Raw genomic sequence first — 24,416 nt, forward strand, 5'->3', positions numbered from 1 at the left:
TAAGAAACCTCTTTTTAAAAGAAAACCGGTTCTACACCTTTGAAACCTCTTTTTACTTAAAAAGAGGTTTGTTTTCTTCAACTTAAGGAACCTATTTCTTTACAAAACCGGTTCTAATAAGTTGTTTTTCTCCACCTTAACCTCTTTCGTTTCTAAACCGGTTCCAGGAACCTCTTTTTTATAATCATTTATGCTTTTTTTAAATTTTCAATATATCATCCAGCTAGCGGGAAAACAAAAAGTCTTTTATTTTATTTAGTGGGATATTAAACACATCGACCAAAACTCCATCTCCCTCTAACTCTCACAGACATCAAAAAACCCTAGCATTCAATCGGCTCACTTTGCTGCTCTCCTGCTGCTCGATAAAACCCAACCCAAGAACACCCCTTTTTGGTTGCTGTTGCTGGAGAGAACCAACCCAAAACCACCACCAATTCGGTCACTCTGCTGCAGAGAACCGTACTTCACCTACTTCAATTAAAGCAGCAATTTTGGTACAACTGCAGCAATAATCCGAGCACACAATGGTAATTTTTTCCCCTTTGTTAAAATTATTGTTAGGGTTTGTTAAAGTTTGTTAAAATCAGTAGTTTGTTGGGGCTTGTTAAAAATTAGTGTTATTGATAGGAATTCAATGCAGTTTTGTTAAGTGGTTATTGTTGTCAATATGTTTTGGGTTGAAGTGCATTTTGTGAACAAGACTTTTGAAGTCAAACTTAGGATTATAAATCATGTTAGTTTGATTAAAGAGTCGTAAATTAACAATCTTTATTCGGAATTCGACCCGACCCGCGACTCGACTTCAATTCTGAATTATGCAGGTAGTTATCTGTTTATACTTAATTTTGAGTTTTGATGGATTTGTTTATTTCAACTATTTTGAGCTTTTTTGCTGATTAAGTTTAGAAGAGAGAACAATTGTGGTAAAGTTTCAGTGTAGTTTGTTGAACAACTACCCTGCTTTAACATTACTCGTATAACATCTTCTTTATATACTACGTATAATTTTGAATATTCGATGTTGGGGTGATTTGGGTAGGGGTTTTATATAATATTTATGAATTTGAGGTTGTAATTGAAAGGACCCGTTCATATACATTATAAATGATTCAAAATAGTTGATTACATTGCGAGGTATTTGACCTCTATATGATACATTTTACAAACATTGCATTCGTTTTTAAAAGACAATCTTTCTTTACATCGAAAATTGACAGGCATGCATACCATTTCATAATATCCACTATCCAACTATAAATTGATTTAATAATAATCTTTGATGAACTCAATGAACTCGAATGCAACGTTCTTTGAAATATGCTATGAAAGACTCCAAGTAATATCTTTAAAATGAGCAAATGCACAGCGAAAGATTTCTTTAACACCTGAGAATAAACATGCTTTAAAGTGTCAACCAAAAGGTTGGTGAGTTCATTAGTTTATCATAATCATTTATTTCCATCATTTTAATAGACCACAAGAATTTCATTTCCAGTTCTCATAAATATACGTCCCATGCATAGAGACAAAAATAATCATTCATATGGTGAACACCTGGTAACCGACATTAACTAGATACATATAAGAATATCCCCTATCATTCCGGGATCCTCCTTTGGACATGATATAAATTTCGAAGTACTAAAGCATCCGGTACTTTGGATGGGGTTTGTTAGGCCCAATAGATCTATCTTTAGGATTCGCGTCAATTAGGGTGTCTGTTCCCTAATTCTTAGATTACCAGACTTAATAAAAAGGGGCATATTCGATTTCGATAATTCAACCATAGAATGTAGTTTCACGTACTTGTGTCTATTTTGTAAATCATTTATAAAACCTGCATGTATTCTCATCCCAAAAATATTAGATTTTAAAAGTGGGACTATAACTCACTATACTGTATTTCGTAGTAAAAATACATATAACGTCATTGAACAAGTGCAAGGTTGGTCTCGGATTCACGAACCTAAATTAATTATATATATTTATGTGTTGGTCAATATTTGTCTAACAAATTAGGTCAAGTCATAGTGTACCACAATCCTAATGCTCGAGACTAATATGCAAAAGTCAACAAAAGTAAATTTGACTCAAAATAATTTCTAAAAATCTATACATGATTAATATATAGTTTAAATATCGTTGTTTTATATTTTTAAATATTTTTAAAAGATTTATTAGAGTAAATAATATAATTTATTTATTAATAAATAAAATTTTATATTAAATTTATATAATAAAATATACTTATATATATATATATTAAGTAATACAATTTATAGGGTTCATTTAATATCATAAAGATAATATGATATGTATTATTAAAGTGAGTTATTACACGTAGTAAAATATGTTTGTATCACATATTTATTTGATAAAATAATATCTATAATGATAGTAAGTAAAAGTTGTATTATTTTGTAATAATAATTATTATTATAAAAATATCAATATTTATAATTACTAAGATGACATTAGATAAAACGATAATTCTAATTATGATAACTTTAATATTTACGATAATTTTTAATATTATCTTTAAAATAATAATTCTATTTAAAATAATAATAATAATGATATTTTATAGTAACAATGACATTTCTATTAAAATGATAATTTTTGTTAAAATGATAGTTTTAATACTAACGATACTTTTAATAATAATAGTAATGATAAAAATAATAAGAACGATAATTTTATCTAAATCAATATCTTATAACATTTTAATTTCATCATGATACTCTTACCCATTATTTCCTAATCGTTTCGTTTAATAGCTTTTAATCGTTTTTTATATCGTGTTCATAATAATGATAATAATAATAATCAAAATAATTTCGTGTTACAAATATTTGTTTTAATTACACTAATATTAATAATGATAGTTACTATAACATTATTAACGATAATAATAATAATTATCTTAATGATAATATAGTATATAGTAATAATAATAATAACAATAACAATAACTATTTTTAAATAATGATATATATATATATATATATATATATATATATATATATATTAATAATGATAATAATAATAATAATAATAATAATAATAATAATAATAATAATAATAATAATAATAATAATACCAATAATAATAATAATAATAATAATAATAATAATAATAATTGGATAATAATAATAATACTAATTATAACTTTAATGATAATAACGATAGTAATAATAAAAAAAATATCAATTTTTAATGATAAATCTCTTTTATTGATAATGATAATAATAATGATAATAATAAGATAAAACTAGAACGACGATAAAAACGACGATAATAATAATCATTTTTAATAAAAATATCGAAAATTCAATTGATTATAACTTCTAATCCGTTCATCGAAACCATTCGATATCTAAAGGAAAAGTTCTTAATTTTTCGCTAGCTTTCCAAGGACATGCATATCTTATACCTTATCTCAACCGCAAGTGTAACTAATTCAACATTCAACCTAACCTGTCTAAGGGCAATATCAAAAGTACAAGCATGCATAATCATAAATACTCGAGCACTAGTCAGGGATACACTATTAGTATGTAAAAGTTAAATTATGAGTACTCACGTATCAATATTGAGATTCAATATTGCAGGAAAGGTACGTAGACGCAACGGAAATGATAAACACTATATTGACCTCACGAGCATACCCATGAACCATACTCAATCACCTCCATAGCTATAACCCATAATTTCCTTAATCCTATCCCACTCGAAAAACAATTTCGAAATCACTCGGACAGCACTCCGTCGTAATATTTTATGTATACTAATAATATCTTGAAATAATACGGAGTAAATATATATATGTAAATCGATTGAGAGAGTTTAGAGAAAAATATTTTCAAGTTTCTATGAAATAATGAAACCTATTGAATTCTATTTATAATAGATTTTTGAATTATTAAAGTGAATTATTAAAGTATGAATTATTAAAGTGAATTATTAAAGTATGAATTATTAAAGTGAATTATTAAAGTATGAATTATTAAAGTGAATTATTAAAGTATGAATTATTAAAGTGAATTATTAAAGTTAAAGTAAAGTAAAAATAAAGTAAAGGTAAAGTTTAAGTATAGTAAAAGTATAAAACTATGTACATATAATACGCGTATAAATATATATAATATTAATTTAAATCGTTATATATATAAAATAAAATATAAATATCGTTATCTTTATCATACTAGTTAAGTAATGAGTTGTCAAAAGTGGTTCTAGATATTTATAAAAGTTATATAAGTTTTAATAATAAAGTTCTTTTTAAACTGAAAACGTTTTTGTACGTTTGAAACTAAATAGATTAATCGAGTCTTTATGAGATTCAATCTTCCACTATCCTTTATCTAGTTCTCAATGATTGACAATTTGTTCTTATTTATAAATCACTTTACCATTTTCCGAATATTGTTAAAATGGAAAGATTTCTCAAATCAACGTGGGCCTTTCAACAGAGACTTGTAATCATAATTCAATATATCTGATAATTCAATCATTTGATCTTATCTTCTAATTCCATTGATAAACATTTTGAAACAGATACAATCATATAAAGTATTTAATCTAATATTTTGTTTACGTTTCAAGTTATAATATATATACACATATACATATATAATCATATTCGTTTAATGGTTCGTGAATCGTTGGAACTTGGTCGAGGTTGAATGAATGTATAAACATAGTTTAAAATTCTTGAAATTTAACTTAACAAATATTGCTTATCGTGTCGGAAACATATAAAGATTAAAGTTTAAATTTGGTTGGAAATTTCCGGGTTGTCACAGTACCTACCCGTTAAAGAAATTTCGTCCCGAAATTTGAGTGGAAAGGTCGTGAATGATAATAAGTATGTTTTCATGATGCATACGGGCTAAAAATTAGAGTTTTATCATCAGCGAATAATTTGATTAAACAATCCATTTATATGAAGAGTACGAATGAAGCTAACATAGAAGAGTGAAATGAGTAAGTGTAGATTCATCTTATCATTTGACGTAGATATGATTGATTCCCAGATTTCAAGGGATTTGAAGAAAATCTTCTTAATAAGATTTGACTCTCCGGTAATCAAGGGAATTAGGATCCGCTTTAAATGCGATCGTCCATTTTAATTGTTCTGTCGGAGATTTTCTTATAAATTCACCTCCTTCGTTTCCTTACAACTCACACCTTCTGTTGATGCATTTTATGCAAGTCCCTAGACATCTACCCACGTCCATTGCAGGTACAACAGTTTACAGGCCACCATGATTGCTCGTTATTATCCTATACGTGTTTGTATGTGGTTACAGGAACTGCAGGAACGAGATTTAGATATTTGACTATGTTAGACTTAGTTAGACGTACGAGTGAAGCCTCACTAGTACGGCTGACAGGCTCATACGCACGGTTGATGCTGAGCTAAGTCACAATTACAACCTAAATGAGAAGACACGAGTGAGTGATCACCCGTACGGCTGATGAAGCCAACTCGTACGTGTGATGAATGAATCGTATGGGTGAGTCAACATCAGGGGTATATAAAGTCTTATGTTCTTCATTATAGGTTAAGCCTCTCATTTGTTACACACACTCAGATCTAGTGAGCTCCTCCAATTTTCTCTCAGTCCAAATCACCCAGGTGGTGAATAATAGCTCTAGGTGTTGATCTAATCACACTTGATTTAGTTGTAGTTTGACTAAATTAATCAAAAAAAAAATTAACCTATTCACTAGAGGGTTTGATTCACTTATTCCGCCATTGTGTGAGTTAAATCTGTTGATTTCTAAGTTCCTAGTCATGTTTCATCACCTTCTATTCTTTCCCCCTCAACTCATATTTTAAAGTATTCATCAATATGCTCCATCCAGTTCTGATTCTCGATATACTTCTAACTTTCATATCGGTCATTCTTCTTTTTCATCTACCGCCGGAAGAATCTATTTACTTCTACTATATTCTTGGGTTTATAGTGTTTCTAGTTTTCCCGTGTCTTTATATTGCTATATGCATCGATATATATGGTTTATAATTTTTGGTTTATCGTTGGGCTTTATATGTTCCTTTATATTTCAAAGTCTCTGCTTCTGTCTTCTATAATCATTATCATTAACAGTTAATGCTCTCTTTTATTTGCTGCAATTTATACCCCAATTTTTATTTCGGAGTTTTGTCCTTTTGTTTCTTCTTCTTGCGATTAAGCACCGCTTGTAATGGTCCAGAATTCACAAATATGAATTTCAGAATGAACATTGTTAATGTTCTAGGAAGGAAATTGTGATGGCACGATCTTGACTTGTCAAATTACTAGAATACCTTGGAAAAGGCCGAATCATCAAGAAATATTTTCTTGATATTTTAGAGGTTAAATAGAATACAAGAGTCGTATAACATGGCACATGATGATATTATGATCTGTGAATCATCACGTTCCATTTAGAAACTCAGCATGACTTACTGTAATATAATCACGTTGATCAAGTGTCATTATATTATACTAATTCATGCTTCAGTTCCCAACACTACTTCAAAATATTCCTATTTTAAACTTGAATGTTTCAGAATTTAGAAACTAAAATAGTTTCTTTTATGATGTAATACAGATAGTGCGAAGAGGTAAATGATTTCAAATAAGAAAAATTAAGAAAATATCTTCAGAAATATGGAGGATATTTATAATGAAAGATATGATGATATTTTAGAATTTCCAATATCAGAGGATGATGAAGAATATTGTCCGCAGGGGTTTAGAGTCAGGAGCAAGGTATTCGTTAATGACTTCAGCAGGTACTGAATCATTTGGATCCTTTGAAGTCAGGTTCAGTCTTTGTAATTTGTCCAAAGCCTCCTTCCTACTTTGCTCAATCCGTTTTCCAGTTCCAAAACTTCTCTTTTTCTGCGCTTTGCCAGCACACTTCATCATTATCATTCAGATTTTACCGTTTAAAGTCGTTTTTAGTTTTTGCTGCTTCATCAGCATTTCTCTATTTTCGGAGAACCAATTCTTAGTTCGGAGTGTTTTTCAGAAACTTCACATTCAAATTAAGTCCAGAAGATAGACGTTATATATACACATATAACTGTTGGCGTAGACATGCTGCGAGATTTCAAAATACTGATTGCTAATTCCCAATGATTCGTATGGCAATTCTCATTACAAGATGCGAATGAGTAAATGATGGGGTTTCAATAAATAATTATAATGACTTTTTGGAGAGGCTAAAGTCAAAGGGTAATGAAGTTGTTGGTACATCTGCTAATAATGTGGTGGAATGTAAAAGTTTCCCTGGTAACGATGGTGTATATCTCGAGGTTATAATAAGGTTAGTCTGACTGAAAAGTCGAAGTTGACTTGCTGGAGCTGTGACAAAACTGGCTACTTTGAATAGGAGTCGCAAAGTTATTTTTGCTAATAAATGCCAAAGAATCTAACGCGGATACGTTGTTTAAACTTTTACTTTGGTTTCAAGAGTTTTTTCGGATACATAACTGTGGGTAACATGTGGTTGGATCATCATCTCGATTGCTCATCATTCGAAGTGTCTTCAGAAATTTTCGAAGGGTTTGAACACAGATTGTAATCGTTAACATACATTTGATGTTCTAACACAGTTTTAAAGTCAAAATATAGCTTGTGAAAGATGTAAGGATCTAAGAGTGATGATTTTGGTCATATCTCGAGTTAAATTTTGAGATTTCAAAATCAGAATATGTAATTAAATTTTGAATGAGTATGGTTGTTTTGATTTCTATAAAAGAATGTATATTGTTGTGAAAGTAGGGAGTATAATGGATAATTTGCTGAATCAGATTCGAAGAATGTAATATATTATTTGTGAATTTATATATCTCTCGGGTATTACCTACCCGTTAAAAAAAAATTTCACAATTAATATTTTGTACAAAAGAATTTTATTACAGTCTTTATGAAAATATATATATGTATATTTTATTCAGATGTAACATAGATTTAATGAGTTAATGTTAAATTAAACTAATTTGATTTACGGTTGAAACTAGAATTTAATAATCCCTAAAGGCTTTAAAAAGTACATAACTTTTACGCAGTATTTCTTTAATGACATTGAAATTATGAATCAATACTTCGTTATTTGTTGATGTATGATGTTCGGTTCGTGGAATTCTTGTGAATTTCGCAAAGTACGAATGATGTTATCTGAAAAGTTTCGGGTACATCGATGACGAAAGTGTAAAATCAAATATATACTTGATTTATTATGAATTGGAATTTGTTGAATTGCGACATAGATTGTAGTTAACGCTGGTTAAGTTGCGGCCGAAGGACGTACATTATTGCATATTTGTAATATGAATTAACCGAGTAGTTAAGATTCACACACAATAGTTTAGCACGGAAAGATTTATTTCAAAAATATATATATATATATATATATATATATATATATATATATATATATATATATATATATATATATATATATATATATATATACATATAATTTCTTGAGAGGGAATGAGTTAATTCTTCATAACTCGTTGATACAATATACACGTTATTGATTCGTAATGATGTCCACAGTGATTCTTGAACTGACGGAGTTTGTGATGTTATCGGTGTTGTTGATTCGGATGTTGACTGTACTGACGATGTTGGTAACTTTGACGGTACTGCTGATGCTGTTGGTAAAGCAAGTTTAGCTTGTTAATCACACACCATTTTTGTCAGGGTTTCTACTCTTCCTTCTATCATTTTTGGTTCGCTTAACTGATTTATGGTTAGGGCTAGATTAGATAATCTCTAAGACTTTAGAGATTACATAATCGCCGCAGAATGTTTCTCCAATGAAGTTATGAATTAATACTTCGTCAGTTATTGTTGTTGGTACTCCTTGGTATCTATGGTGCGTATGACGTTGATGCTCGTGGGACAGATTATGAAGTTGAGGTTTACGACGCGGTTGTGGTTAGAGGTGGTAATGGTACTGTTGGTGTTGATGATGGTGGTACTGGTTATGCAGCTGATGCTGCTGCTGGTGTTTGTAATCTCTGCACCATATTCTCCAAAGCCACTACCCGAGCGCGAAGCTCGTTGACTTCTTCTATTACACCGGGGTGATTGTCGGTTGGGACGAGCGGATAAATAAAATCTAAAATTTGATGTAATATATAATCGTGACGAGATACTCTGGAAATGAGCGAGAACATGGTGTTTCGGACAGGTTCGCCGGTAAGTGCTTCAGGTTCTTCGTCAAGAGGGCAATGTGGTGGATGGAAGAGATCACCTTCTTCTTGTCTCCAATGATTGAGGAGGCTACGAACCCATCCCCAATTCATCCAGAATAGGTGATGACTGATTGGTTAATCTATTCCGGTCACACTGCTTTCGGAGCTTGAATGGGATTCCATTTCGGAATCTGAGTGACTTGAACTGATGACGAATTCCATTTCGTACGATTGGATAAAGGATTTTTTTTTGTTGATATTAAATGATTTTGGCTAACGGATGGTATTCTAATTACATAGAATATATATATATATATATATATATATATATATATATATATATATATATATATATATATATATATATATATATATATATAGATCAAAAGATTTCGTAGATTACGGAGGACTTTGCGGGATATGTCAGGCAAAGTTTAAAGTAACAGATACGATAAGATATGATTTAGCAGATATGCTAAGATATGAATTTTTGTCTATACACTATTCATGCAATCAATGCAGCAAGACGTGTCTTAGACTAAAAATGATAAGCAGGTAATTTCCTGAGGATGATAAGTAGTTAATTTTTGACACAAAATGATAAGCAAAACTTTTGACATGCAGGCACTGTCGAAGTCCAGACTCACTAATGCATCCTATCGACTTATCAGTTAGACACACTAATGCAGACCTGGTTCGCTAAGACCACCGCTCTGATACCAACTGAAAGGACTCGTTCATATACATTATAAACGATTCACAATAGTTGATTACATTGCGAGGTATTTGACCTCTATATGATACATTTTACAAACATTGCATTCGTTTTTAAAAGACAATCTTTCTTTACATCGAAAATTGACAGGCATGCATACCATTTCATAATATCCACTATCCAACTATAAATTGATTTAATAATAATCTTTGATGAACTCAATGACTCGAATGCAACGTTCTTCGAAATATGCTATGAAAGACTCCAAGTAATATCTTTAAAATGAGCAAATGCACAGCGGAAGATTTCTTTAACACCTGAGAATAAACATGCTTTAAAGTGTCATCCAAAAGGTTGGTGAGTTCATTAGTTTATCATAATCATTTATTTCCATCATTTTAATAGACCACAAGAATTTCATTTCCAGTTCTCATAAATATATGTCCCATGCATAGAGACAAAAATAATCATTCATATGGTGAACACCTGGTAACCGACATTAACTAGATACATATAAGAATATCCCCTATCATTCCGGGATCCTCCTTCGGACATGATATAAATTTCGAAGTACTAAAGCATCCGGTACTTTGGATGGGGTTTGTTAGGCCCAATAGATCTATCTTTAGGATTCGCGTCAATTAGGGTGTCTGTTCCCTAATTCTTAGATTACCAGACTTAATAAAAAGGGGCATATTCGATTTCGATAATTCAACCATAGAATGTAGTTTCACGTACTTGTGTCTATTTTTGTAAATCATTTATAAAACCTGCATGTATTCTCATCCCAAAAATATTAGATTTTAAAAGTGGGACTATAACTCACCATACTGTATTTCGTAGTAAAAATACATATAACGTCATTGAACAAGTGCAAGGTTGGCCTCGGATTCACGAACCTAAATTAATTATATATATTTATGTGTTGGTCAATATTTGTCTAACAAATTAGGTCAAGTCATAGTGTACCACAATCCTAATGCTCGAGACTAATATGCAAAAGTCAACAAAAGTAAATTTGACTCAAAATAATTTCCAAAAATCTATACATGATTAATATATAGTTTAAATATCGTTGTTTTATATTTTTAAATATTTATAAAAGATTTATTAGAGTAAATAATATAATTTATTTATTAATAAATAAAATTTTATATTAAATTTATATAATAAAATATACTTATATATATATATTAAGTAATACAATTTATAGGGTTCATTTAATATCATAAAGATAATATGATATGTATTATTAAAGTAAGTTATTACACGTAGTAAAATATGTTTGTATCACATATTTATTTGATAAAATAATATCTATAATGATAGTAAGTAAAAGTTGTATTATTTTGTAATAATAATTATTATTATAAAAATATCAATATTTATAATTACTAAGATGACATTAGATAAAACGATAATTCTAATTATGATAACTTTAATATTTACGATAATTTTTAATATTATCTTTAAAATAATAATTCTATTTAAAATAATAATAATAATGATATTTTATAGTAACAATGACATTTCTATTAAAATGATAATTTTTGTTAAAATGATAGTTTTAATACTAACGATACTTTTAATAATAATAGTAATGATAAAAATAATAAGAACGATAATTTTATCTAAATCAATATCTTATAACATTTTAATTTCATCATGATACTCTTACCCATTATTTCCTAATCGTTTCGTTTAATAGCTTTTAATCGTCTTTTATATCGTGTTCATAATAATGATAATAATAGTAATCAAAATAATTAGGTGTTACAAATATTTGTTTTAATTACACTAATATTAATAATGATAGTTACTATAACATTATTAATGATAATACTAATAATTATCTTAATGATAATATAGTAATAATAATAATAACAATAACCATTTTTAAATAATGATATATTATTAATAATGATAATAATAATAATAATAATAATAATACCAATAATAATAATAATAATAATAACTGGATAATAATAATAATACTAATTATAACTTTAACGATAATAACGATAGTAATAATAATAAAAATAACAATTTTTAATGATAAATCTCTTTTATTGATAAAGATAATAATAATGATAATAATAAGATAAAACTAGAACGACGATAAAAACGACGATAATAATAATCATTTTTAATAAAAATATCGAAAATTCAATTGATTATAACTTCTAATCCGTTCATCGAAACCATTCGATATCTAAAGGAAAAGTTCTTAATTTTTCGCTAGCTTTCCAAGGACATGCATATCTTATACCTTATCTCAACCGTAAGTGTAACTAATTCAACATTCAACCTAACCTGTCTAAGGGCAATATCAAAAGTACAAGCATGCATAATCCTAAATACTCGAGCACTAGTCAGGGATACACTATTAGTATGTAAAAGTTAAATTATGAGTACTCACGTATCAATATTGAGATTCAATATTGCAGGAAAGGTACGTAGACGCAACGGAAATGATAAACACTATATTGACCTCACGAGCATACCCATGAACCATACTAAATCACCTCCATAGCTATAACCCATAATTTCCTTAATCCTATCCCACTCGAAAAACAATTTCAAAATCACTCGGACAGCACTCCGTCGTAATATTTTATGTATACTAATAATATCTTGAAATAATACGGAGTAAATATATATATGTAAATCGATTGAGAGAGTTTAGAGAAAAATATTTTCAAGTTTCTATGAAATAATGAAACCTATTGAATTCTATTTATAATAGATTTTTGAATTATTAAAGTGAATTATTAAAGTATGAATTATTAAAGTGAATTATTAAAGTATGAATTATTAAAGTATGAATTATTAAAGTGAATTATTAAAGTATGAATTATTAAAGTGAATTATTAAAGTTAAAGTAAAGTAAAAATAAAGTAAAGGTAAAGTTTAAGTATAGTAAAAGTATAAAACTATGTACGTATAATACGCGTATAAATATATATAATATTAATTTAAATCGTTATATATATAAAATAAAATATAAATATCGTTATCTTTATCATACTAGTTAAGTAATGAGTTGTCAAAAGTGGTTCTAGATATTTATAAAAGTTATATAAGTTTTAATAATAAAGTTCTTTTTAAACTGAAAACGTTTTTGTACGTTTGAAACTAAATAGATCAATCGAGTCTTTATGAGATTCAATCTTCCACTATCCTTTGTCTAGTTCTCAATTATTGACAATTTGTTCTTATTTATAAATCACTTTACCATTTTCCGAATATTGTTAAAATGGAAAGATTTCTCAAATCAACGTGGGCCTTTCAACAGAGACTTGTAATCATAATTCAATATATCTGATAATTCAATCATTTGATCTTATCTTCTAATTCCATTGATAAACATTTTGAAACAGATACAATCATATAAAGTATTTAATCTAATATTTTGTTTACGTTTCAAGTTATAATATATATACACATATACATATATAATCATATTTGTTTAATGGTTCGTGAATCGTTGGAACTTGGTCGAGGTTGAATGAATGTATGAACATAGTTTAAAATTCTTGAAATTTAACTTAACAAATATTGCTTATCGTGTCGGAAACATATAAAGATTAAAGTTTAAATTTGGTTGGAAATTTCCGGGTTCTCACGGTAATTACATGAATTTTAGGGTAAATTGTTGAACTTTTTGTTTAAAATTCTTATTTTTCGTGCTTTCTTTTTGGGTGGTTGGACATATCAATTGTCACATGGTTTTCAATGTAAGTAAATTAGTTTTTATACTGTTTTGTTCGGTATCAATGTTAGTTTAGATTAATAATATGTTTATCCTCATTTATTCAGGACGTGTCATAAAATTCAACATGGGATAAGTAAACCAAACAGGTGCGCATTCTTAAACCCAAATCTAATCTCGCAAGATGTATGTTCTAAAGCTCCCAAGAAGGCAATTGAATATATCATGGCGACAACTACGCTTCACATCACAATAAGTATTATACCTTATCATATTTTCAAGGGTATGTAAGTAAGTTTCTTTATTTGATAATTCGAACATTGGACGTTGTTTACCATTTACGTTTGCGATATATATATTATAGAGGTGTGCATGGTACGGGAAAAACCAAAAAAATCCCGAAGACCGGACCGAACCGGACCGGAACCGAATGGAACCGAAGATTTTCGGTACGGTCCACGGTCCATTGTTTTGCTAAATTCCGGTTTTCGGTTCGGGACGTACCAAACCCGAAATTTTGGGAAAATTACTGGATCGAGAAGTAACTTATAATCTGTATGTATGTAATGTACTATTTCATATATATGAACTTGAATATGATGTTTTTTAGAAAATATCTATTATATGTTTTTGTAGGTTATGCTTTGTAATCTGTACTATTTTATATATATGAACATGAATATGATGTTTTTCGAACACCGCTTATTTTGTATAAATACCTCAAGTTCTTATTATCAGTCAAGAGTTGAACTAAATATAGAGTGAACAGAGGATGATGCATAACAGAAACTAATATGAACATCCCTAACTTAAAAGAAGACTTAACATCCGAGCTGTACTCGTTCCTTAACTCTGCTCAAGAGCAGCCTATGTATTGACTTGTTAAATGGGTTAGATACTGTACTATTTAAAGTCTATTATTAATGCATATGTCATTTGAAGCATTAGGATTAGATTGTTTGTGCAATAACATATAACAAATTTTATAGCCCAATGCATTTTGTGTATTGTGCTAAATCTATATCTTTCGACTAACATGCTCTTTTTGGTTCTTTTTATAGATATCGTGGATTACTACTCAACCATTTAGCTCGACCTAGTTGGAAAGTATCGTTAGTACTTGGATCTCCGAATATTTGAAGCCTTGATTAGTTAAGTTTTTAGTGGTACTTAGTTACTTGACTTGCGAACATTTTGGTTGATGTTTCAACAACACTAACACTTCTGTCAGTTATTTTGGTTGATGATTGAACAAAACTAAGACGTGTACCTTTTCCTCTAGGTAATATTGCTTGCAAGTTATTGTGGTTTAGATCATGACTATTGAAATATGTACTATCTTTCAAAGTATTATGTATGTTTATGAAGCTAGAATACAAGTACTTTGTTAGCATTTTGTTTAAAATATTATATAGTAGGTTTCAATATATATATGAATATATTAGGTTTGTTTATCAACAGCAAAATAAATTAAAAAAAAAAAAGATTTGAAACCGCTTTTTTATCTAAAAGAGGTTCCAAATAAATGCATTCGAAACCTGTTATATTGTAAAAAGGGGTTTCTTTTGTTAGGAAAAGAAACCTGTTATGAATAAAAAGAGGTTTCTTATGGTGACAAAAGAAACCGATTTATAGCTAAAAAGAGGTTTCTTTGCTCCCATCAAAGGAACCGGTTCCTGAACCGGTTCTACACTTTTGGAACCCCCACCTAAAGGAACCTCTTGTAAAACCGGTTCCAAAAGGTCAAAAAAGAGGTTCCTTTGCTCATTTATTGTAGTAGTGCAACCAGGCAGGGCGATGAAGGTTCAGTTCAAGACATGAAAAAATGGGCTCTTATAAACGTTAAAAGTTTTAGGGTTAAATCTATAAATACGTTATATATATACTTTCACTTTTGTTTCAATGTTGGCTATATACCCAATAAATTACCAATGTATGTCACATACTTTCAAAAAGTGTTCTAATCTAGGCTATTGGTGACTGGTTACCTGCTGAACCGGTAAAATCAATTTTTTAACATTTTTTTCTTTAATTTTATATGGCTACAAATAAGTTATATGCTTTCATTTGTATTTCGAGGTAGGCTTTATACAAAAATGATTTGTTCCGATGTAGGTTATATATTTTCACTTTTGTTCGCTCATTTTTGTTTTATATGGTTAACTAGTTCAATGCATTCACTGGTATTTTATTGAGTATATAGCCTACATTAGAAGGGGGAAAAAAATGTATATAGTGTATCTATAGCTTTAACCCAAAGTTTTAATAAGGTATTGAAAATTACATCTTTTCATGGGAAGGTAACCACGAATGGTTACATCTGTTCATGAAAATTGATGTCATTCCTAAAAGATGTGAACAAAGAGTTGCATCTTTTAGTTGAAAGGTTGCATATTTACATTGAAGGGTTACATCATTTCGCCGCACCTTTTCACATATTATATATAGAGGACTTGCTTTCATTCTAAAAACAGAAAACACACAATCTCTCTAATAATTTGATTAGTGATTTTATTGCCCAAAACACTAATTGGATTTTTGTCTTATCCCTATAAAGATTTCGTGAAACCGATGCAATCGTTGGGTCGAAATACTTTATAAAGAAAGTGAACACACGATTCAAAAATCAATCCGGGCAGTCAATCTTGTTAGAAATATGTTCTCGGGTTGGCTACGGTTCGATCGTGGTTTGACCGTGGTACATATATTCCGAAGATATGCCAATGACATTAAATAATAAAAGTCCATTTATCCTATTCGGTCACACACAAAGGCCAATCGTAAATTGTTTGATATACCTTCTAATCGGAAATTAATTTATTAATCATTAATTAATGGTTTAATAAATTAAGTAAGTTTTTTTTTATGTGTGTACATATACTTACAAATCTAAATATATATAAGATTTGATTTGATATAAATAAGATTTGATTTGATTTGTAAATCTTATTTTATATAAAGATTTGTACTATAATCATATTTTATATAATATATAAGATTTGATTTGATATAAATAAGATTTGATTTGATTTGTAAATCTTATTTTATATAAAGATTTGATTTTTCAAATCTTTTAAAATCTTTCCAAATCTTTATATTTGTATTATATGTATCAATTTTATTCTATATAATACCAAGTCTTGGTATTGAAAATATATATGTAACTTGAGATACAAAATCACACATACAAAATGCTATTTCTCTTTCTCATTTTCAAGTAACCAAAATACTTGAGATCTATAATTGGGTTCGGGTTTTGGTGGAAATAAGGAAAAGAAAAGATCTGTTAAGTAGAAGGTATAGATCGAAGCAAGGTTGGAACTTTGGGTGTCTACCGTTTAGAGGAACTCTTCTTTGGGTTTTCAAATTCGATCTTCAAAAGGGCTACAAAGGTTGTATTCTAATCTTCTCTTGTTCAGTTTCGTTAATTTGTTTTGTTTACTAAAGTTTTGTACAATGATCCGTGGAAGAGTATGATTTTGTAAAGTTTTAAAAATGCTTCCGCTCGCTTTGAATTTGTATCATACTCTAACAGTGGTATCCAAGCCATCATGTACAAGTTTTAGCAAACTTTTCTTATGATATTTAGTTTTGATGGATGCGTTGTGCATGATTCTTGGAGATGATCATGCATAACAAACATGCAAAACAAGTATTATGATTTATGTTTTATGTTTCCTAAATACTAATTTGAATCTTGGATTTTGGCAAAATGTAAAATGGGTTAAATTCATTTTTTTCATTTAAGAAATTTTTTCAGCCTGGACAGTCCGTATTTGATGGACTGTTTCGGGGCTTTAAACTCAATATTATTGTATGAGACCAATTGCATTTGAAAGCTAACTGAAAGAACTTAAATTTGAAAAAAAAATTCATCGAAAACGGATTAGAAATGAGTAAGATATGACCATTTAAAGTTACATGTATGAATCTGCCAAAATCCGAAAATTTTAATGGTAACTTGCATGTTGACTATTAAAGATTCAATGTTTAGGAAAATAAAGTACATGAATTCTTTTCATGTTTTACATGAAATGAGAAAATTAAAATTATTAATTTTAGACTTTATGTTTTGGTAAAGTGAATAAATCTCCAACATGTTTTGATTCACTTAATATGTTTATTTGGATGGTTTTGGCATGAAAACCATACTTACAAAATATGAAGTGGGTTTACATACATATGTTATGTAAACAAGGATTGAATATTATAAGTGCCATTAAGTGTTGTTTAAATCAATCCTTATCGAAACATGTTATATAAAAATGGACGGTTGGCACTCCATTTGTTATGTATGTGATTGTTGTATGAAATCGGTAGTATTTGCCTCAATAGGACCCTTGTGTGGATGTTTGGTTGTATGATTTAATTTATTATTTATTCGGGATGAATGTAATAATTTATTAAACGACTTGCATGTCGTCTTTCTATTTATATTGTATTTGTAATAGTATAGAAAATAGAATAGTTATTTTGTAAGATAATGCTACCAAGATTGAAATCAAGAAGACGATGTTCACAAGGCGGCCCATCCGAGCATATAATGGAGATGGCGGTTTTAGTGGGAGCCAACTCTCACACAAGGTTATGTCCCTAGTTGACCATGTTTTTCCGTGTGTTGGCTCACCAAAAAAATGTATAGGACTCGAGGCATACTACCAATAATTGCGTGTCATGATTATTATTGTTTTATTATTTGTCTATGCCATGCTAGCTAGAAAATGTTTTAAAAAAAAACAAAAGGGACAATAATCATATAAAACGGTTTGGTTAAAATTAGTTTAACAAACGCAACACGCAATACATAATTAGCAAATGTTTTAAAAAGGTGTAAACTACTTTTGCTAAAAGAAAACAAAAACCCGTTTTAAATGTAAACTTTACGCTATCCATGAGTAGTACACACATCCGAACCTTCTACCTGTTAGAGTTCGCGATACCCGAGAGTCTTGGGCCGGACTTTAATTGGGTGTTGGGAAGGGTGAGGTGAATTTCGCGATACCCGAGAGTCTTGGGCCGGATTTCACGTGTATCTATCACGGACGGTTTACAATCTGAAATCATGGTTTGCGGCAAACCCGCCACGAGGAAGGATTAGCGTAGAATGGATTAAACATGCCAAGTGAAATAATTGATTATCACTAAATCCCGCAGAACCTAAGAATTTCATAATGGATGAAATTGGTAATATAGTTACCTACCTAAATAGCTTATGGTTGGCGATCCGCGGCGAACCCGTCGTTAACATAAGTGAAATATGGATTTTAGCCTTGTTAATTATAATTGTTTGAATATTAAACACACTTGGGTAATTATCTTAACAAGGTTTAAACATATCAAACTAACTAATACAACTTACTTTAAAAAATAAAATATGACAGATGTCTGCAACAAACACAAATCCTACTTCGTCATCAATCACTAATTTCTGCCTTAAAGGGCTCCTCGAAAAGGACAAGCTTACGGGCTTGAACTACATGGACTGGCTTCGCAACCTAAGAATTGCTCTTAGGATGGAAGGAAAGATCAGGGCAATTGAGGAACCCTTACCGGCAGAACCCGGATCGAGAGCTACTCAAGCGGCTAGGGACGAGTTTGAAAAACGGCGTTCCGAGTCTAATGAGGTAGCATACTTGATGTTGGCGACCATGTCTCCAGAGCTCCAAAAAGGTCATGGAGAGCTTAGGGTCGTATGACATGCTTAACCAACTCAAGGACATGTTCCAACAACAAGCAAAGCAAGAAAGGTTTGACACCGTGAAAGCTCTCGTATCTTGCAAAATGGCAACGGGAAGTAGCGTTAGTGTCCATGTACTACAAATGAAAGGGTACATAGACCGGTTGGAGCGCCTTGGTTTTTCCATAAATCAGGAGCTTGCAACGGATTTTATCCTGAACTCGCTGACTAGTGCATATGAAGGATTCATTATGAACTATAATATGAACAATATGGAGAAAACAATCATGGAGCTCCATGGCATGTTGAAAATCGCTGAGGCTAACATGGCTAAAGCTAAACCCGCAACTACCGTTCTAGCCATTCGTGAAGGTGGGATTAAGAAGAAGAAAAACAAAGCAAAGGGCAAGAACAAGGGCAAGGGTAAGGTTGGCACGTCTAACTTCAAACCTAAACCTAAGGGCATTGCTAACTCTTCTACTTCAAAGATCCCGCAAACCAAGTCTCCTGAAGAAGCAATATGCTTTCATTGTGGGATAATCTCACAATTAGCTCCTCCTAGAACACCACAACATAATGGTGTGGCTGAAAGGAGAAATCGAACATTACTTGATATGGTTCGATCCATGATGAGCCGCACAATACTTCCTATCAGTTTTTGGGGTAACGCCCTACAAACTGCCGCAAAGATCCTTAACCTCATCCCAACCAAGAAAGTTTCCAAAACACCTTATGAGATATGGCATGGTAAAACTGTGTCTCTCTCATATCTAAGAATTTGGGGTTGTGAGGCTTACGTTCGTCGTGAAGCTCAAGATAAACTTGAACCCAGATCTGAAAAGTGTTTATTTGTTGGTTACCCGACTAATTCTTTTGGATATTTGTTTTACAACCCTACTGAGAACAAAGTCTTTGTGTCTCGAAGGGGAGTCTTCCTTGAAAAGGATCTCATATCGAAAGGAACTAGTGGGAGCAAAATTAACCTTGAAGAAATTCAAGAATCAACCGACATGGAAACCGATATTGGAACTGATTCTCCTCAAGAGGTCGACGAGCCTGAAATTGAAAGAGAAACTGACCTACAGTCACCACCCATACGTAGATCTGATAGAGTGCGTCGAACACCAAAGAAATATAGTTTACACATATTTGAGGGTGATGACGAAAATATAGATTCTGATGAACCTATTACCTATCAGGAAGCGATGACAGGCCCCGAGTCTGCCAAATGGAAGGAGGCTATGGACAACGAGATCCAATCCATGCATGATAATCAAGTCTGGATCTTGATTGATCATATACCAGGTATTAAAACTATTGGGTGTAAGTGGGTCTTCAAGAAGAAGACCGATATGGATGGAAATGTACACACATTCAAAGCCATACTGGTGGCTAAGGGTTACACGCAACAATATGGTGTAGACTATGATGAAACTTTTTCACCAGTAGCTATGTTGAAATCTATTAGAATACTTCTTGCCATAGCTGCATTTTATGACTATGAGATATGGCAAATGGATGTAAAAACAGCTTTCCTTAATGGTAAACTAACAGAGGATGTGTTTATAACACAACCTGAGGGTTATGTACATCCTAAGTATCCTAATAGTGTGTGCAAGCTTCAAAGGTCCATTTATGGACTTAAACAAGCTTCTCGTACCTGGAATCTTTGCTTTAATGAGAAGATCAAAGAATTTGGTTTTATTAGAGGCGAAGATGAGCCATGTGTCTATGTTAGGTCTAGTGGGAGTGTTGTAGTCTTCCTTGTACTATATGTCGATGACATATTACTCATGGGAAACGATATCCCGACATTGAAAGATGTCAAAGCTTGGCTAGGGAAATGTTTCTCCATGAAAGATATAGGAGATGCATCATATATTTTGGGTATAAAGATCTATCGAGATAGGTCAAGGAGATTAATTGGGCTAAACCAAAGTGCATATATAGATAAGATACTGAAGAAATTCGGTATGCATAACTCCAAGAAAGGGTGCGTTCCTATGAACCCTGGAATGATATTGAGCAAGTCTCAATGTCCTAATTCTGACTTGGAATCGGCTACCATGAGTCGGACTCCATATGCTTCAGCTATAGGATCAATCATGTATGCGATGATATGCACTAGGCCTAACGTGTCGTATGCACTAAGCATGACTAGTCGTTATCAGGCCAATCCTGGTGAAGCTCATTGGATAGCAGTCAAGAACATTCTAAAGTATCTTAGGAGGACTAAAGAGATGTTCTTGGTCTATGGTGAGAATGACGAGCTGAGCGTCAAAGGATACTCAGACGCTAGTTTCCAATCAGATAGAGATGATTGCTCTTCACAATCAGGATTTGTATTTATGTTGAACGGTGGAGCCGTCACATGGAGAAGTGGCAAGCAAAGTACTATTGCTGATTCTACGACAGAAGCCGAGTATATAGCGGTAAATGAAGCTGCTAAAGAGGCCATGTGGATAAAGAAATTCATCGGGGATCTAGGAGTGGTTCCTACAATCCATGATCCTGTTGAGATTTTCTGCAACAATGTGAGTGCGGTTGTCTTGGCTCAAGAACCGAGGTCACAAAAGCGCACACGCCATATACTCAGAAAGTACCATTACATCCGTCAACTTGTAGCAGAAAATGACATATTATTAAGTAGAGTAGACACGACTAAGAACTTGGCTGATCCTTTCACCAAGCCTTTGCCACAGACTAAGCATGATGCTCATAGCATGTCTATTGGCATTTGTGTCATTGATGATAAAGTTTGATTGTATTTATTATGTTAAGTTTGAAACTTTAAACATTGGGCAATAATATATGTTGCAATTGATCTGATGATTAATATATTGAGATTATATTATACGCACGATGCGATCATTTCATTGTATATTGCCATGTTTCATTTTGCATGTTTTAACTTCCAATGAATACTATTTCATAAACTTCCACAGTCGGTCATTCTCTAAGGAAGAGAGAATTGAATTAAGGCTGCTATGAAGTGTAGTAATATAGGCTTATATGAAACTACATTCATGAGGAACTTGATAGTTGATTCAAGGTTCTGGAATGACCACACTTAGATGCTACTTCATGGTTTTAAGTGACAAGTAAGCTCTAAGATGGCAATATCATTTATCCTAGAGTGGATATGTATGAGGAATCCTGACACAAACTATATTCTACTTTGACCTGTATTTAACGCTGTGCGTAAATGCCAGTCATAAGGGTGCAGATCAGGTACAATATGGGATGTGGTGGATGTCTATACAGTTGAAGCAATTTGTTCCTTCTTCTCATAGCAAGTTGAAGCGATATCTCTGGGCCCCTCGTTGATTTGTGCTGCATTAAATGCATGGCCATGCTACGACTGAATTGATGCAATAGCAGTCTATTTGATCACCACAAATCTCTATCGGGAAACATAATCTTGAATGATGATGATTGACACTTAACCATGTCACACGTTCATATAGATATCTTGAACAAAAGGATGACTGATATAAATCAAAATATAGGAGTGTAACGTAGCAGACTAGTTGTTATACACGGTGTGTCTTTTAAGACAGGCCAATATTATTAATGTCAGTGCAAGTGGGAGTCTGTTAGAAATATGTTCTCGGGTTGGCTACGGTTCGATCGTGGTTTGACCGTGGTACATATATTCCGAAGATATGCCCATGACATTAAATAATAAAAGTCCATTTATCCTATTCGGTCACACACAAAGGCCAATCGTAAATTGTTTGATATACCTTCTAATCGGAAATTAATTTATTAATCATTAGTTAATGGTTTAATAAATTAAGTAAGTTTTTTTTTATGTGTGTACATATACTTACAAATCTAAATATATATAAGGTTTGATTTGATATAAATAAGATTTGATTTGATTTGTAAATCTTATTTTATATAAAGATTTGTACTATAATCATATTTTATATAATATATAAGATTTGATTTGATTTAAATAAGATTTGATTTGATTTGTAAATCTTATTTTATATAAAGATTTGATTTTGCAAATCTTTTAAAATCTTTCCAAATCTTTATATTTGTATTATATGTATCAATTTTATTCTATATAATACCAAGTCTTGGTATTGAAAATATATATGTAACTTGAGATACAAAAACACACATACAAAATGCTATTTCTCTTTCTCATTTTCAAGTAACCAAAATACTTGAGATCTATAATTGGGTTCGGGTTTTGGTGGAAATAAGGAAAAGAAAAGATCCGTTAAGTATAAGGTATAGATCGAAGCAAGGTTGGAACTTTGGGTTTCTACCATTTAGAGGAACTCTTCTTTGGGTTTTCAAATTCGATCTTCAAAAGGGCTACAAAGGTTGTATTCTAATCTTCTCTTGTTCAGTTTCGTTAATTTGTTTTGTTTACTAAAGTTTTGTACAATGATCCGTGGAAGAGTATGATTTTGTAAAGTTTTAAAAATGCTTCCGCTCGCTTTGAATTTGTATCATACTTCAACAAATCTAACCCTTTTTTCTAACACTTAACCACCTACGTATTCATCTTTCTGCAGTTGCATAAGAGGAAACACGCCACAACCCGAGGGCATGGGCGGTAAAACCCCCTCCCCCATTGCCCCCACAAAGCGATGTGCGAAAGGCACCCTTGGGTGAAATTCAAGGGTAAATGAGCAACCTTGTGTGCAATGTCGCACCTCACGGGAGTAAAACTCCTGACCTCTCGCTAACAGAGGCAGACCACTATCACATGAGCTACAACACAAGGTTTATCTGAAATGTAAAATTAATATCTATATATATCTAAAAATTGACTTCTATTGTCATAAATTAGGGTATTTAATCAACATAGTTACCCCAAATTTTTTACCCATTTGCTGCAATTAACCACATGGTAAATGAGAGTTAATTAAAAAAAAGGTAAATTTGTTAGGTTTCAAATTTTTGGGTCAGCAGCCACATATGTACGTAGTCAAAGCACCCAATATCTGTTTAAAGTCAATGTGTTGTGGTAAATATTTTACATATTTAAAACCGAAAAGGCAACCGCTTCCTTCCCTATTTTGAAAACGCACGTCGTTCAGGCTCTCACCCATAAATTTGCCAGGCTCCTGTATAACCGCCA

The sequence above is a fragment of the Rutidosis leptorrhynchoides genome, chromosome 2 (assembly GCF_046630445.1).
Source record: "Rutidosis leptorrhynchoides isolate AG116_Rl617_1_P2 chromosome 2, CSIRO_AGI_Rlap_v1, whole genome shotgun sequence".
In the NCBI taxonomy this organism is placed as follows: Eukaryota; Viridiplantae; Streptophyta; class Magnoliopsida; order Asterales; family Asteraceae; genus Rutidosis; species Rutidosis leptorrhynchoides.